A 6,337-nucleotide genomic window follows, 5' to 3' on the forward strand; every position below is an offset into this window, starting at 1 on the left:
TCTACAGTTAACATAACTTATATATATATACATGTATTTGGAAAACAATGGACTGTTTTGTCTAGATGCAGGGCAAGTGACCCTATAAATTTACTTGCCCTTCACAAAATGTACTTGCCCTGCATTTTGATGAACAAAAATAGTTAAAATTTATCAAAAACACATGACTCAAATTTACTATTTACTGGTCCATCTTGGTAAAACTTGGTTTATTTAATAACATATTGCTGTATTGTACATTTCATACTTTTAATATATAATTAAAAAATATCCTTTATATGCATCTTATCAATAAAATTAAGAAGAAATAGATGCTGTGGCAATATCAACTTGTGGTATGTTACGGTTTTGCCATATCCTTTTCCCGAAATGGAATTATTAATCCCGATATTGGATTTTAAGTGAATTTATGTTATCTGACAGGTAGATATCATATAAAATATGAAATAGCCGTATTTCAAAAGTAAAAATAGTGGTTGAGTGAATTGTGTGACCAAAAGTGTTCTGTACAGTTAAAATGTCTAAGTACAATAAAATAGCGAGGTTTAAGAGCTGGCCCGAAGAGCCTGCTCGCAAAGCGAGCTTTACGGTAACACGAGTACCGGCTAGATAGTGATGGTTTTGAAAACTTTCGTCCGAAGTACCGATTTGACACATCGCAACTTTTTGAATTACAAGATAAGGATAAAAGCCGAGGTATTCTGATTGGAAACAGAAGCGTTGACTGGTGTCCTGTGCACTTATATGGAAACCATAAAAGGAAAGGGAAACCATAAAAGGAAAGGGAACCAGAATAAACAGAAGCAATGTATAAAATACCGAATGACAATTTTAAAACGGAAAATGTAAAATAAAAATGAATGATAATTTTATACTATTTCACGGTAAAAGAAAATCGAGCCCGAAGGGCCTGCTCGCACAGCGAGCTTTACAGTAACGCGAGTACCTGCTAAGTGATGGTTTTGAAAACTTTCGTCCAAAGTACCGAATTGGACACATCACAACCTTTCGAATTTAAAGATAACAATAAGAACTGAGGAATTCTGACTGAAAACGGATGTGTAGACTGGTCACCCGCGCACGTCTATGAGAACCATAATTGGACTGGGAACCAGAATAACGGAAGCTGTGTATAAAATATCGAATGATAAAATGAAAATCGAAGGCGCCATTTTGTTTGAAATCTGATAAATAAACAGGGCTCTAGCAACTGGGCGATTTGGGCGACTTAGTCGCCTAAAGTTTCAGAACTTCGCCGAGTTTGAACATCAAAGCGAAAACGACTTCGCCGCGCATTTTTACTGACCACATGTACATATAGCATATAGATTAAGTTAATCCTCGCCTCCAGGCATAAATCAAACTGAATTGGTGACGCACAGTTACTGCCGATAATTGAAATCAATTAACACATTTAAGTGACATGATATGCATCGGACATTAGTGCCATTTTATTCGCCGATGTAAACATCACATTTTTTAACACCTGTCACTATTTTATCAGCGAGTGTAAAAAGATTACACCCGGAATTGCTCTTACCATATTTGACAGTAAATACACGCATATAAATTAATACACACAGAAGCACAAGTAAATGGTTTGATACCTGTTTGATAGTAAAAATGAAATTTGTTAAAGAACTTATTGACCCACATTCTAGACCAATTTTGGACAAGTCGAAAAAAGTCGGTAAATTATGCGGTAAACTACACATTTGAAAATTTTGTTTTACAATGCCTGTTGCAATAGCAGATGAATAACAATCTAAAAATGATCATTGAATATTTAATTTAATATAATCAAAATCGACAACAACTAGAATTATAAGTGTTTCTGCAGGAAAAAGACAAATTTTCATTTGTCACATATTTTCGCGATGCCGATTTTTACGATGAAAAAATAAAGTTACCAAAAGGAAAATTTGTTTTGTTAAAATGTGTCCAATAGCACTTAAAATGTAGTTTATTAATGAAAATTCCTTAAGGTATTGTTTACATTAATTTTGATTGAGAATTTTGCCAGTATGTGTTGTACAATGAAAATTTTCTTAAGGGAGGGGGGTGTGTGGAGTTAATCAGGAAGAAAACATTATAATGGTCTGATGATAGAGGGTTTTAGAATTTATACTTCAAATATCATTATCAATAAATATGTAAAACTCCTTTTTATAGATCAAATCAATGTGCTAAGCCCTTTTTCACTTCTCCTTATGTCGTCAAACTTCTCCCTGATAGGAGCTGAGGGAGAAGTCACTTCTCCCTAAAATTTTGGTCTAGCTAGAGCCCTGATAAAAACAATTTTTTGTCGATTGTTGTTGTGAAAATTATCTAGAATGAAAGAAAATGGTCTAACTAAGAAAATGAATCCGAACACCAATATCTTTTATTCAGTCGTTAACGCTGTACAGACGTTTAAAGTATTGTTTACGTGCATGACGTCACAATGTAGCGCCAAACAGCACGTGCAAAACAAACAAATCAAGTACGCTATTTTAATGTCGCAAACGTTTTAAGTTTTACATTTATTTCACTTTAAATAATCTTTATTTCGCTTGAAAAAATATAGAGTGAAATAAAATAAACAAAGTTTTATCAACGTTTTCAAAACTCGTTATTCATTTCATGACAGGGGACACAGTACGTGTGACGTCACACGCACTTGTCACTGCATTTGAAATAAAAATGAGCGATTATTTCATACTATTTCACGTAAAAAGTACATCGAGCTCGCTTTGAGGCTTTGCCTTTTTCATATTAAAAACTGTTAAGTAAAGGTGTAGTTTAAACCTGGCACTACTGAGCAGCCAGCGATAGGTTTAATAAATATGGTTGTATTAAAAAGTTCTATAATTTTTTTTTAAGAACTTTCTTTGAGGCTTTACCTTATTCATATTATGTTAATCATAATGACAGTAAATTATGATAAAAATGGAAAAAATAAAATTTCTTGCTTATTACCCTGAAATACATGAAATATTTTAACAAGCTTGAAAAAATATTATTTAAAAGTAAAACAGATACTGACATAGATCCGGTACAAGTCAACCCGGCCCCAAGTCAACCCGGCCCCAAGTCAGCCCGTCCCCAAATTGGTCAACCCGGCCCCAAACCAATGTTATTTCTGGTCAACCCGGCCCCATTATTTTTATTTATTTTGCTTTAAAATATTAAAGATTGAAGATACCGAATATGACTTGTTGTTTCCAAACTTGTTTCTTTTATTTTTTTTTTATTTCTTTTTTGGTATTTTTTTGTCACATAATTTATAATACATGCAAAAATCGTTAAAAAATCGTTAAATTATGCCCGTAAATGAAAAAGTTACAAGTTATATTCGTTGCATGTTCTAAAAGTCATATCCTTGGCGGAACTTATACACCGTACGTTGCATATTCTAAAGAAAAGTCATACCGAATATGACTTATATTTTATAAAGTTTCTGATTGTTTTTCTTGATACCACTTTATTTCCATGTGTCTATGATAAATCGCCAATAACACCTTTAATGATGGGCTTTAATAAGTGTGTGTCAATTACGATAAGTGCGAAAATCCAATAATCAAATCATCGTATTAGCGCATTGATTGCTGCCGACAACCATGTGCACGTGTCATACGTTGTATCATTTTTTCCTTTTCTCAAATAGAAAGATCTTGTCCGTGCATTATCTAACTTATTTCAGCTGATAACGAGTCATATTCGGTATATTCTATTTGCCATGGATATGACTTTTATATGGAACAAGAAACTTACCACTTTTAAATTATGGGCAAAATTTAACGATTTGCTTCATGTATTATTATTTTAACTTTATATATATAATGTAAATGAAGTTAAAAACATACAAAAAACTTGCGATTTGTACGGTGGCACAGAGGTGACATGTGGGTGTCTTTATTTATCTCGTTCCCACGAGATAATAAGTCGTTCCCACGAGATAATATCTCGTTCCCACGAGATAATATCTCGTTCCCACGAGATAATTATCTCGTTCCCACGAGATAATAAGTCGTTCCCACGACATAATATCTCGTTCCCACGACATAATATCTCGTTCCCACGAGATAATAAGTCGTTCCCACGACATAATATCTCGTTCCCACGAGATAATTATCTCGTTCCCACGACATAATATCTCGTTCCCACGAGATAATAAGTCGTTCCCACGACATAATATGTCGTTCCCACGACATAATATCTCGTTCCCACGAGATAATTATCTCGTTCCCACGACATAATATCTCGTTCCCACGAGATAATAAGTCGTTCCCACGACATAATATCTCGTTCCCACGAGATAATATCTCGTTCCCACGAGTTAATTATCTTGTTCCCACGAGATAATATCTCGTTCCCACGAGATAATTTCAGCCAATCAAAACTCAGTATAGTGGAAAAATTAAAAGTTATTTCCCTTTTTTTAACAAATGCTAAAATGGACTTTAACAATCAGGCTAATATTAGAAACCTTATATCAAGATACTTTCATGAAAGATTGAATTACCGGCAAATAGTGACTGTGTTGCGAGAACAACATGGGATATTATTGTCAATAAGACATTTATATAGACTTTTAAGGTCTGAAGGACTTCAACGAAGGTCGTACTCTGATCCATCTTCAGTTATAGACTTCGTCCAGAATGAACTCCAACATTCAGGCCAGCAACACGGATACAGGATTATGCGTGAAAGATGTCTGGCAAATGGTTTATATGTTCGATCAGGCGACATAGCAACCATTCTCCGTATAATGGATCCCGAGGGTAAGAAAATAGCACACCCGTCTTTATAAATGTATAGCCACAAATAACAAAATGTCATGTAAAAACTTGAGACACAGACATGACAACAAACGTCATATTTATAAGACTTTCTTTTCTGTATCCATTATCATATATTCCTTTATGTTATTTGATGAACAAAAAGCCTCTTCTGTATGAACTTCATAAACGCACTACCCAATTAAAGGAGAAATCACACAGCATCCAGCAGTATCAAAGCCACATGATCCCTATGCGACCAAACATTCACTTTGTTAAAGGGTAAACCCAATAGCAACGATGTTGGCCTATAAACATGAGAATACATACAGGAGAGAAATACTTTAAATGCGACGTGACGTGAGAATACAAACAAGAGAGAAATACTTTAAATGCCACGAGACGTGAGATTACATACAGGAGAGAAATTCTTTAACTGCGACGAGAAATGAGAATACATACAGGAGAGAAATACTTGAAATACGACAAGACATGAGAATACATACAGGATAGAAAATCTTTAACTGCAACGAGACATGGGAATACATACAGGAGAGAAATTCTTTAACTTCGACGAGACATTAGAATACATACAGGAGAGAACTTCTTTAACTGCGACGAGACATGAGAATACATTCAGGAGAGATATTCTTTAAATGCGACGAGACGTGAGAATACATATACATGTAGTATAATATATATAGTATACATATAATTAACAGTATTTTATTCCTGTATGACTATGTATTCTTAACAATTTCTTCGCAGTTAAAGAATTTCGCTCCTATCTGTATTCTCATGTCTCGTCGCATTTAAAGTTTTTCTCTCCTGTATGTATTCTCCACCTCTAGTCACATTTAAAGTATCTTTCTCCTGTATGTATTCTCATGTCTCGTCTCAGTTAAAGAATTTCTCTTTTGTACGTATTCTCATGTCTCGTCGCAGTTAAAGAATTTCTCTCCTGTATGTATTCTCATGTCTCGTCTCAGTTAAAGAATTTCTCTCCTGTATGTATTCCCATGTCTCGTTGCAGTTAAAGATTTTCTATCCTGTATGTACGGTGTCCTTATCGTGCCATTTAGAATGTCGTCCGTCGCGTCTAAGGGTAGACACACGACAATGCGAAGTGACATCGCGACAATGCGAAGCGACGCTCGACAACGCGAAGCGATATGCGACAATGCGAAGCGACGCTCGACAGTGTCAAACGATATGTCGCACTGTCGCCTAGAAATGTCGCGGTAAAAAAGGGCGACATTTAAGAAATGTCGCTTCGCGTTGTCGAGTGTCGCTTCGCATTGTCGAGCGTCGCTTCGCGTTGTCGCGATGTCACTTCGCGATGTCACTTCGCGTTGTCGCATTGTCACTTCGCATTGTCGAGTGTCGAGGTTGGTAGAAGTGCATACCACGACACTCGACAATGCGAAACGACAACGCGACAATGCGATACGACGCTCGACAATGCGAAGTGACACTCGACATCGCGAAGCGACATTTTTAAAATGTCGAGTAAATGTCGCGTTATTTTTATGATTTTTACACCGCGACGCTCAACATTGCGAAGCGACACTCGACAA

The sequence above is a fragment of the Ruditapes philippinarum genome, unplaced genomic scaffold, assembly GCF_026571515.1.
Source record: "Ruditapes philippinarum isolate M1 unplaced genomic scaffold, ASM2657151v2 ctg9163_1_1_1_1, whole genome shotgun sequence".
Lineage (NCBI taxonomy): Eukaryota > Metazoa > Mollusca > Bivalvia > Venerida > Veneridae > Ruditapes > Ruditapes philippinarum.